Source organism: Camellia sinensis, chromosome 12 (genome assembly GCF_055761805.1).
Source record: "Camellia sinensis isolate YWXY chromosome 12, ASM5576180v1, whole genome shotgun sequence".
NCBI lineage: Eukaryota > Viridiplantae > Streptophyta > Magnoliopsida > Ericales > Theaceae > Camellia > Camellia sinensis.
Window position 1 is genome coordinate 172,465,997 of NC_138972.1, and position 8,436 is coordinate 172,474,432.

The 8,436-nt window shown below is 33.0% G+C and overlaps 1 pseudogene across 1 annotated transcript; it reads right to left on the bottom strand.

The window, feature by feature from the left end:
- Window positions 1-1,579: 1,579 nt before the first annotated feature.
- Window positions 1,580-6,297, bottom strand: LOC145804327 (F-box protein SKIP31-like; annotated as a pseudogene). The gene is made up of 6 exons (XR_014345963.1): window positions 5,457-6,297; window positions 5,244-5,317; window positions 3,980-4,055; window positions 3,627-3,737; window positions 1,971-2,145; window positions 1,580-1,844 (listed from the first exon to the last, which is right to left on the bottom strand). The product of XR_014345963.1 is annotated as an F-box protein SKIP31-like (transcript).
- Between the last annotated feature and the right edge of the window lie 2,139 nt (window positions 6,298-8,436).

Genomic DNA, 8,436 nt, shown 5'->3' on the forward strand with positions numbered 1-8,436 from the left:
TTTTCATGTAAAAGTATAATCTAAATGTAAAATGTAAAGAAATTCCAATATCTTTAATCACCAAAACTAAGAAAATATAAAAAATAAAAAACTAAAGATTTAAAATATAAAACCAACGAAAGTGGTTCTTTTTTAGAATTTTGACATCATACCTTGGTTATTAAAGTACCATGTAAAATATTACAGTTCATAAAATATAATTTAAATAAAAAGAAAGTGTATGAAGATAATCTGCGAATTTTTGAGATGAAACACAAATCTCTGTTTTAAAACGTATCTACTTTCCTCTGTCTAAATTGGAACGAATGCATACAATTTTAAGATTTAACCAAGATTATTCACAGTGATTTAATTCATGATGGACAACTATAAATATTATGTATATCAATATAAAAGCAAACACAGGAAATAAGCAGTGATTGGTACCACTAATTTTGGATCACTAACAGCTCTAATGAGCTGAAAAATAATTTTTTTAAAAAAAAGATACAACGCCAAAACATCCCATCATGTGGGATCTACATCAATATTAGAGCTATTAGAGCTCTTGGATTAGTGGTCTAGAACATTTTCCATCACATATCATAGGCATAACAAATTATCTTCTCATAATAAATTGTGCAAAAAATTTAATGAAATCTTTTTCCAAAAATAGTGAGACTTGGCGCTAAATATTGTTAATCAGTGAGATTCCTCTCAGAATTACACCAAAGGTGGAAAATTGAAAAAAAAAATTACAAATCCATAAAATTAAGATAAAACTACCTTTATCGAGGGAGGTAGGAGAGGAGAGTGGAGAGTATCAAGGGTGAGTGTCGAAGGGAGAGCAAGTGGTGGAGGAGACGTTGTGAGGGTGGAGGCAAAGAGCGGAGGAGGCCGGAGGAAGAGTTGGCAGAGAGTTTGTAGAAGAGACGGAGATAAAGATATTTTGCCCTAATTCCATACATCTGTAAACAAAAAATTCCACCTATAATGTAATTCTCAGAAAATTCCCATTGATTTGCAATACTTGACCCCAAAGTCATATAATAACATCAAACTCTCAGCCCATGATACTGACTGAACCAGGTAACCATCTGCTTTATTTTTGGCACCAACAATTGATATAAAAAAATAAATTAATAAGTAAAATTTCATTTCCTTACAAATTCCAAACCTAAACATAGCATGAATAAATTATATAGAATTTTTTAGAAAAATTGCTACACAATCTCACATTTCCTATTCACAAGACAGACAAGCAATAGAACTAATCCCTTGCAGTTTTTGACTTTCCCTACAGTTTAGCTGTGCACTCGTGATGGTACACTGCATAGAGACCACAACCCATTCTGTTGATTGAACACACAATAAAAAAAATACAGTCCCCACTATGATGCTCAAAAGAATCAAAGGATTTGGCATTCAATTTCCCTTGTAATTATTCAGATGTGCTTGTATATAGCCTCTCTAAGTCTTATAGTTTTATTCCCTGATATCAAGCATACTTACTGTGATGGAACACATGATGCACTCAAACCTCGTGACAATAAAATGACGATGGACAAACTGAACGATAGCAGTCTTGTAGCGTGCACTGTTTTAGAAATTGTAATACTAAAATGATATTATAGTTCATGGACTGTTATGGTGCACAATGAAAGTCAGGAAACCTCTGAAATTAAAAACGTAAGTGTGCTATATGACAAAGGACACCAAGTACAAGTTAAAGGAGATATCTTTTACAGTGTCCGGCTCCATTTCAGATGGTGACAGTAATAGATCAAAGCAGTGCCCAGATATTGTACAAACCAAAAGCACATTTGTAGGGTCCAAAACAGCTTCTCTGCATGTATCATCACAAACTGCATGAACAAAGAACATAAACCAATAAACTTCAATCAAGTTATGTATAAAAATCTATGCAATTGTACCAAATTTACAAACAAGCAAGGTTGCTATATTCAACAACCACAACTAGTGATGCATACCATGGACCTGTCCGGTCTTCTCACAAACGAATACATCTCCAATTTGATAATAAGAACATGTTTCTCCAGAGCAATCATGATTGGGGACCACCTTATCAGTTAGGCCTCTGCTGCTTTTCCATATAGATTCTTGATCAGCAACAGTCTTATCAAGAATAATCTGGTCATCATTCACCTTCAGATACACAAGAAAAATAAATGATAAATGAAGGAAATGCCTTTGTCTTATTGTTATGAGCCTCATTTAAAGAAGTCGTCCTGCTATGCATGGTGCATATACACTATAGCATAGTTGTCAAATCGAGATTCATATTGTGAATCGAAATGATCTCGTACCGAATCGCGAATCGAATCGAATCGTGAATCGTAAAGATTTAGTCACTTCTTCTAAATTATTTAAAAACATATATTTACACATTTAGATGTTAAATATATCTTATGAATATAAAATATTTAAACTTAAATCAATAAAAATGTTATTTTGAATGATAACCACGTAGTTTAATAAGTAAAAAGTTAACAAACGTTCCAATGTAAGATCACCATCTTACCTTTTTTTCTTTTTTAGATATTTCTTATCAATCATTCTTAATAAAAATAATAACCAAATAGACAAACTATCAATTTCTAAAGTAACAATAATTAACAACGATATTGATATTTGGACAATAAGCATACATACTTTTCTAAGTAACAGTGAGCAAATAATAAGAAAAATCATTTAGAATCTTTTTTTTTAAAGCCTAAAATATTTTTAAAAGATGTAATATTTAATTTAATAAAATAGCAATAGATAATTCATAGTGTAACTTTAATCTTAAACATTTTTAGAAGATATATTACGATTTTTTAAAGGAAAAAAAATAATGAGAAGAAAGGTTAAAAATATGTTAGGTCTGACTAAATCTAATTGGTTCCTATTAAAAACTTTATGATCACTAAAATAACAACAAAGCATGTATATATGCTGGTTATTTTCGTATTAAACGCTATTAGAAGTTGTATTATGTCATTTTTAATAAAAAGATGGAGGAAAAATAGAGTCGAAAATATGTCGGACACAATAATTTTTAAAATTGTATGAATCGTAAAAAGTGGATCGAATCGTGAATCGATTGTGAATCGTGCGATTCACTAGAGATTCACTTCCAAAATAGATTCACCCTTAGATTCGTATCGATTTTACAAAAATTGGGAATCGAATCGTGAATCGAATCGCGAATCGTAAGATTCTGATAACAGAGCACTATAGCAACATCCCAGACCACACACACACACACACACAAAACACACACACACAACACAAAAAAAAGAAGAAGAAGAAGATAAAAGCAGTCTTTTCAAAATGCGGTCTAGTAAGCGACAATTCTGAGCCAAACAACATGTACGTGAAAATTATGACAAAAAAAGTAAACCTCCGATAAGCTTCCAATAGCATTCTTCATCCGAGAGAGAGAGAGAGAGACTTGCTCAGGAGGGGGATAAATCAAACATACCACTAACAGATTATTGTCAAGAAGTCTGCTATAAAAAAATCCTATATCATCCCATAGATTTGTATGAAATGTACAGAAAAGAAATGAAAGTGATTCCCCATCGCCCCCATAAAAACACATAAAAGGCAAAAGTTTCAGCCCAACAGCTACCCTTGTTTACCTGAGAAGGGAGAGGTGCTTGGCTTCATTTTGCTGCCTGCATTTGGATGTAATACTCTTTGAGCTCAGAGGGGCAATACCTAACAAATTCAACCATGTCCTCTCCATCACGCTGCAAGAAAGTATTTCTTGTAAACTATAAGTTTCTTAATCTAGCTTTAACAATGAGCATCAAATGGGTCAGTTAAAAGAAGTTCAAATCAGACTTGGAGAGAAGAGACAGAGTACATGAAATTCGTAGGCCAAAGGGACAAGTTTCTATAAATAAGAAGGGCCTAAGTTATGAAACATCAATGTTTAATATGATTTTGATATGCTCAACAACAACAATATTTAAGTAGACCCGAAATATACCTGAATGTAAAGCTTTTATCAAGCACACTCTCGCAACTTTTTTGTAGGGGGCAGCAGACCCCATCGCATACGGTACCTATAAAAAACATTACTAATGAATTATCAAATACATATCTGTTTTAATACACACATACTGACAGATTTATATCTGCAAAAATCAACTCAAACATTAAAACAAAATATTTGGATGCCATGATAGAAAATCCTAAAAGAAATGTGGAGGCTTTGTATGTATCCTGATGTATTACTGAGTTTTGACAATGGCACAGTGAAGTTAATAGGAGAGATTAGATCACCAACTGCAATATTCCTTGGTGAAAATGTATGCTTTACAAACTAGGGGATGTCATCTAACAACCATAAGCATTACACACAAGCACAATACACATGCAAGTCAAATGAGCAGAACCAACATTTGAGAATCCAATAGGTCTACTAAGACATTTAAGATAACCGCTAAAACCAAATACTTTAAAAATACTTCTAAAGATATTGCATAATTTAGGAAGAAGATACAAGTTTCTGACATAGCTGTTAGCATTTAACAAGGCAAATACAACATGGGATGTTCTTCATGTAGGAAGAAGATAACCTAAAGAGTTTAAAAGCTTGAGCCTCAACAATACATGATTAGGAATTCACTGGAGTGATATTCCAGCAACAGACATGCACACGCGCATTTTGTGTGTTATCTACAAAAATCTTTTAAAGACCATGTCTCTCAATTCTTATAGCCATGAATAGATAGTTTCCATTCAGAAAAGTAGAAACTAATAGAATGTGTAATTATATCCCCAACCAAATGCATAACTTCACATGCATCCTTTATGTATTCTCTAGTCTAGACTCTAGTTCAAACCATAGAGAGACATCACAAAAGCTGGACATTTACCACAAATGACGGAAATAAGCCAAATTTGATGGAAATCAACAACGTAGTTGGAGGTCTCATTTGACAAAGAAAAAAGAAAATATTATTTTAAAACAAAATTTTCATTTACAAACTTACGAATTCTGATGAATAAGCATTCATAAAAATTGATTTGATTCATGGCCATTAGCAAGTTTTTGGAGAAAAAGAGAACACTGTGACAGGAAAAAGCTTTTTATACACATTATATATTCTAATTGAAAAAGCAATCAATAAATACGAAAATGTTTTTCTTCTCAAACTTGAAAGAATGAAACAATGTAGGAATTCAATAAAAATTCAAAGCTAGCAAAAATATATATAAAAGATGATAAAGAAAAACTCATCACTCACAAGCGACGCCACAAAGACTCATTTGAAGCTGCAAAATTGAGAAATCTACAAACCAGCGCGCATGAAACAAGATCCTGCATAGATTGCCATCATACAAAATAACCCAGATCATAAAACCCCCAAATCTCTAAAAAAAACAAAAACAAAAAACAATACTTTTGCCCTAATATACCAAAAAAAAATTGGCCCAATAATATACATACAGACTCGTACCTCAGAAGAGAGGAATTTGAGGATGTGATGGAAGAGTTCAGGACGGATCTTGCTGAAGAAACCAGTCTCCATCCTCCTCGGCGTCGCTCTGATGTTGAATCTATCGCTACTACCACAATTATCACTCTCTAATATTCTACTCTTCGAAGGAGATGAAGCTTGAAATTGCACAACCGATTTCTCTTCGCTTTCATTGTCCCCCACACGCAACCTCTTCGATTGTCTCTCCTCCTTTCAATTTCCGCCTCTTCCTGAACCAAATCCCCAAAAAATGACCTAATCTACACATACATATGATTGCCTTGCAGTAGCCTACAAAATGAACATTATTACTTTTTCCCACAAAATAGAAGCTAACTGTTTAACCACTAATTCAACATAAAAAATAAACACAACTATGTATTTGTGATGCATTATGCATGTGCGCATTAGTACATTGAAGTTGATGCTCCATCCACAGATGGGTCTTGTTGGGGGTTGCTCTGCTCCTGGTTCTTCCTCTCATCAGCAATTTCAGCAGCTTGGGCACTTTCAGGATTATAACCCAGCGGCCGGACATACATAAAGCTCACAGCCTTCATCATTTCCATCTATACACCAAGTCACACACACCGCTACATCAATAGCTTAATCCTTCATGGAAGTGTGTTAGAACAAGTTCAAATCCAAGAGCATCTCCAATCCTAATTCTCTTTTTTCACGAAATTAGAGTAAAAATTTGTTTAAAAGCTTGATCTGGTATGGAACACTCCAATCCTTCTTTTTTTCATGAAATCTTTTTGAAAAGTTGCAAACTTATCCTAAATATCTGTTTTAACCTTTTTTATGAAAGAAAATCGTCTCCAATCTTTGTTCTTCTAAGATTTTTGTCAAAATCAAAATTTAGTAAAAATATGACTTTTTGGAACTTTGATGAGGGATTTGGTTCATCCTTCATTTGGTAAAAATTTCGCATATGCTCTGATTTGATACAAGTTCAATGAAATGATTAGAGCTTACTTTTAGCTCTTTATTCATCAAATTCAGAGAAACTCAACAGCATTCATTGTCTCCATATATCCAATAAGTCAAAGGTAACTAGTGAAATCACATATATATATATATATATATACATTTCATTTATGTGAATTTAAATCTGGGTATACGTGATTACCTTTTCTTTCTCTTTTTTGGAGACGAGCAGCCTGGCAGAAGAATTCCTGCTCATGGGCAAACTGCAAAGAGATAGATTTGGGGGAGATAGTTAAAACAAAGAAATGGGTTATTGAATTGAAGAAAATTGAGAAATGGGTAATTGAATTTAAGAAAATTTAAGAAAATTGAGAAATGGGTAATTGAATTGAAGAAAATTGAAAAGAAACCTCGTGGGCTACTTCTTCGGCGCGGCGTTCGCGCTGGACGTGGGTCTGTTCGGCGATCCATTTGCGGCGCTGGTTGGGGTAGGAGAGAGGGTGCCATGGCTTCTGGTTGAGGTAGGAGTGAGACCCCGCGGTGCCCGATTTGGTCTTGAAATCAACGTCACCGCCTTTGTCCGAGAACCTCTTGCACACCCTCAACCTTCTTCTTCTTCCTCCATCCTTCTGTGTAGCCTTGATTTTGGTCATGTGCTGATTGATTGATTTTTATCAGATGAGAGTCGCAGAATCTGAAAAAATCCCTAGACTTTACGGGCTCGCGCGCGCACACACAAACACACAAACACACACACAGGAGTTATATCATTATTTCTATATTGGAAATTCTTCCATGTAAGCTCAGATTTACATGGGTATGTATGCGTATATATATTTCGAATTTGTGTTTGTGGTCGATACGATCTTTCTCGCCTGAATCGAGACTTTTCATTTCCACAACCCATTTCCAGAATCTTATCGCGAGTGTTTTCATTTCCAAGACCCATTTCCATTAACTTATCCTGCGTTAGTTCAATTGAACTGGTCGTTCTGACATTTTTACTCCAGTCACAATTTCTCTGACCTGATTGAACTTTTCTATTTTACGGACTGCTTCTTTTTGATTGTCTCAACGCCTAGTTGACCGGACTGAACTGCTTTGCTGATCTGTTTTACTCCGGCCAGAATTGCCCACAAAAATGTCTACACAAGAAGGCGATCTTTGGTTGGACAATCTAAGTCCGAGCTTCTTCGACGGTGACTTTCTTTTTTTTTTTTATTCATTTTTTTTCTTTTTGATTCATGTTCGACGGTGACTTTCTCCTTCGTATATTTTACGAGTTTTGCTTTATTTAAGGGTTTCTGATGTAGCACCATAGCAGTAGTGTCTTATTTTATTACGAGGAATACAAAAAAATGCCAATCAATGTAGTTTTTTTTTTTTTATGTTATATTTTTTTTATAACAAATAAATCATATATGATAGTATAAGAAAACCTAATAAATTAAATTCACAAAATCATAATAATGAATATAAAATACAACACAGGCCAATACAAAAAATATCTCTTATAATAAATACAAACACAATGAATCAAATTCACGCACATAAAAAGATTCGAAGTACTAACTTCTTAGAAAATATATAAAAGTTTTCAATTGTATATTTTTGCAAAATTTTCACATCCAACATATGTTTCATTTCATCAATTTATTTATTTATTTAGGATTTTTCAATTTTTTGATATCTTCTTTGATTCCATATTTTATCTTTAACGATAAATTATATTTTGTCCCCTTTTATATTTGATCACTTTATCATTTTGGCCCTCAAAAAAATTTTTTTCTCATTAATGTTTGAAGTTTTTTTCAATTTTCATTTAAAATTAATTTTTATTCAAAATTAGACAAAAAGTGCTATGTTGTTAACTGCTACATGATAAAAAAATATATATTATATTGAGATTTAGGTTTTCAATTACTTTTTTACACTACGTGGCTATAAATATGTCATTTTTTTTGTTTAATTTTAAAAATAAATTAATTTTTAAAATAAATTAGAAAAAAACTCATGAAAAGCCAGAAGT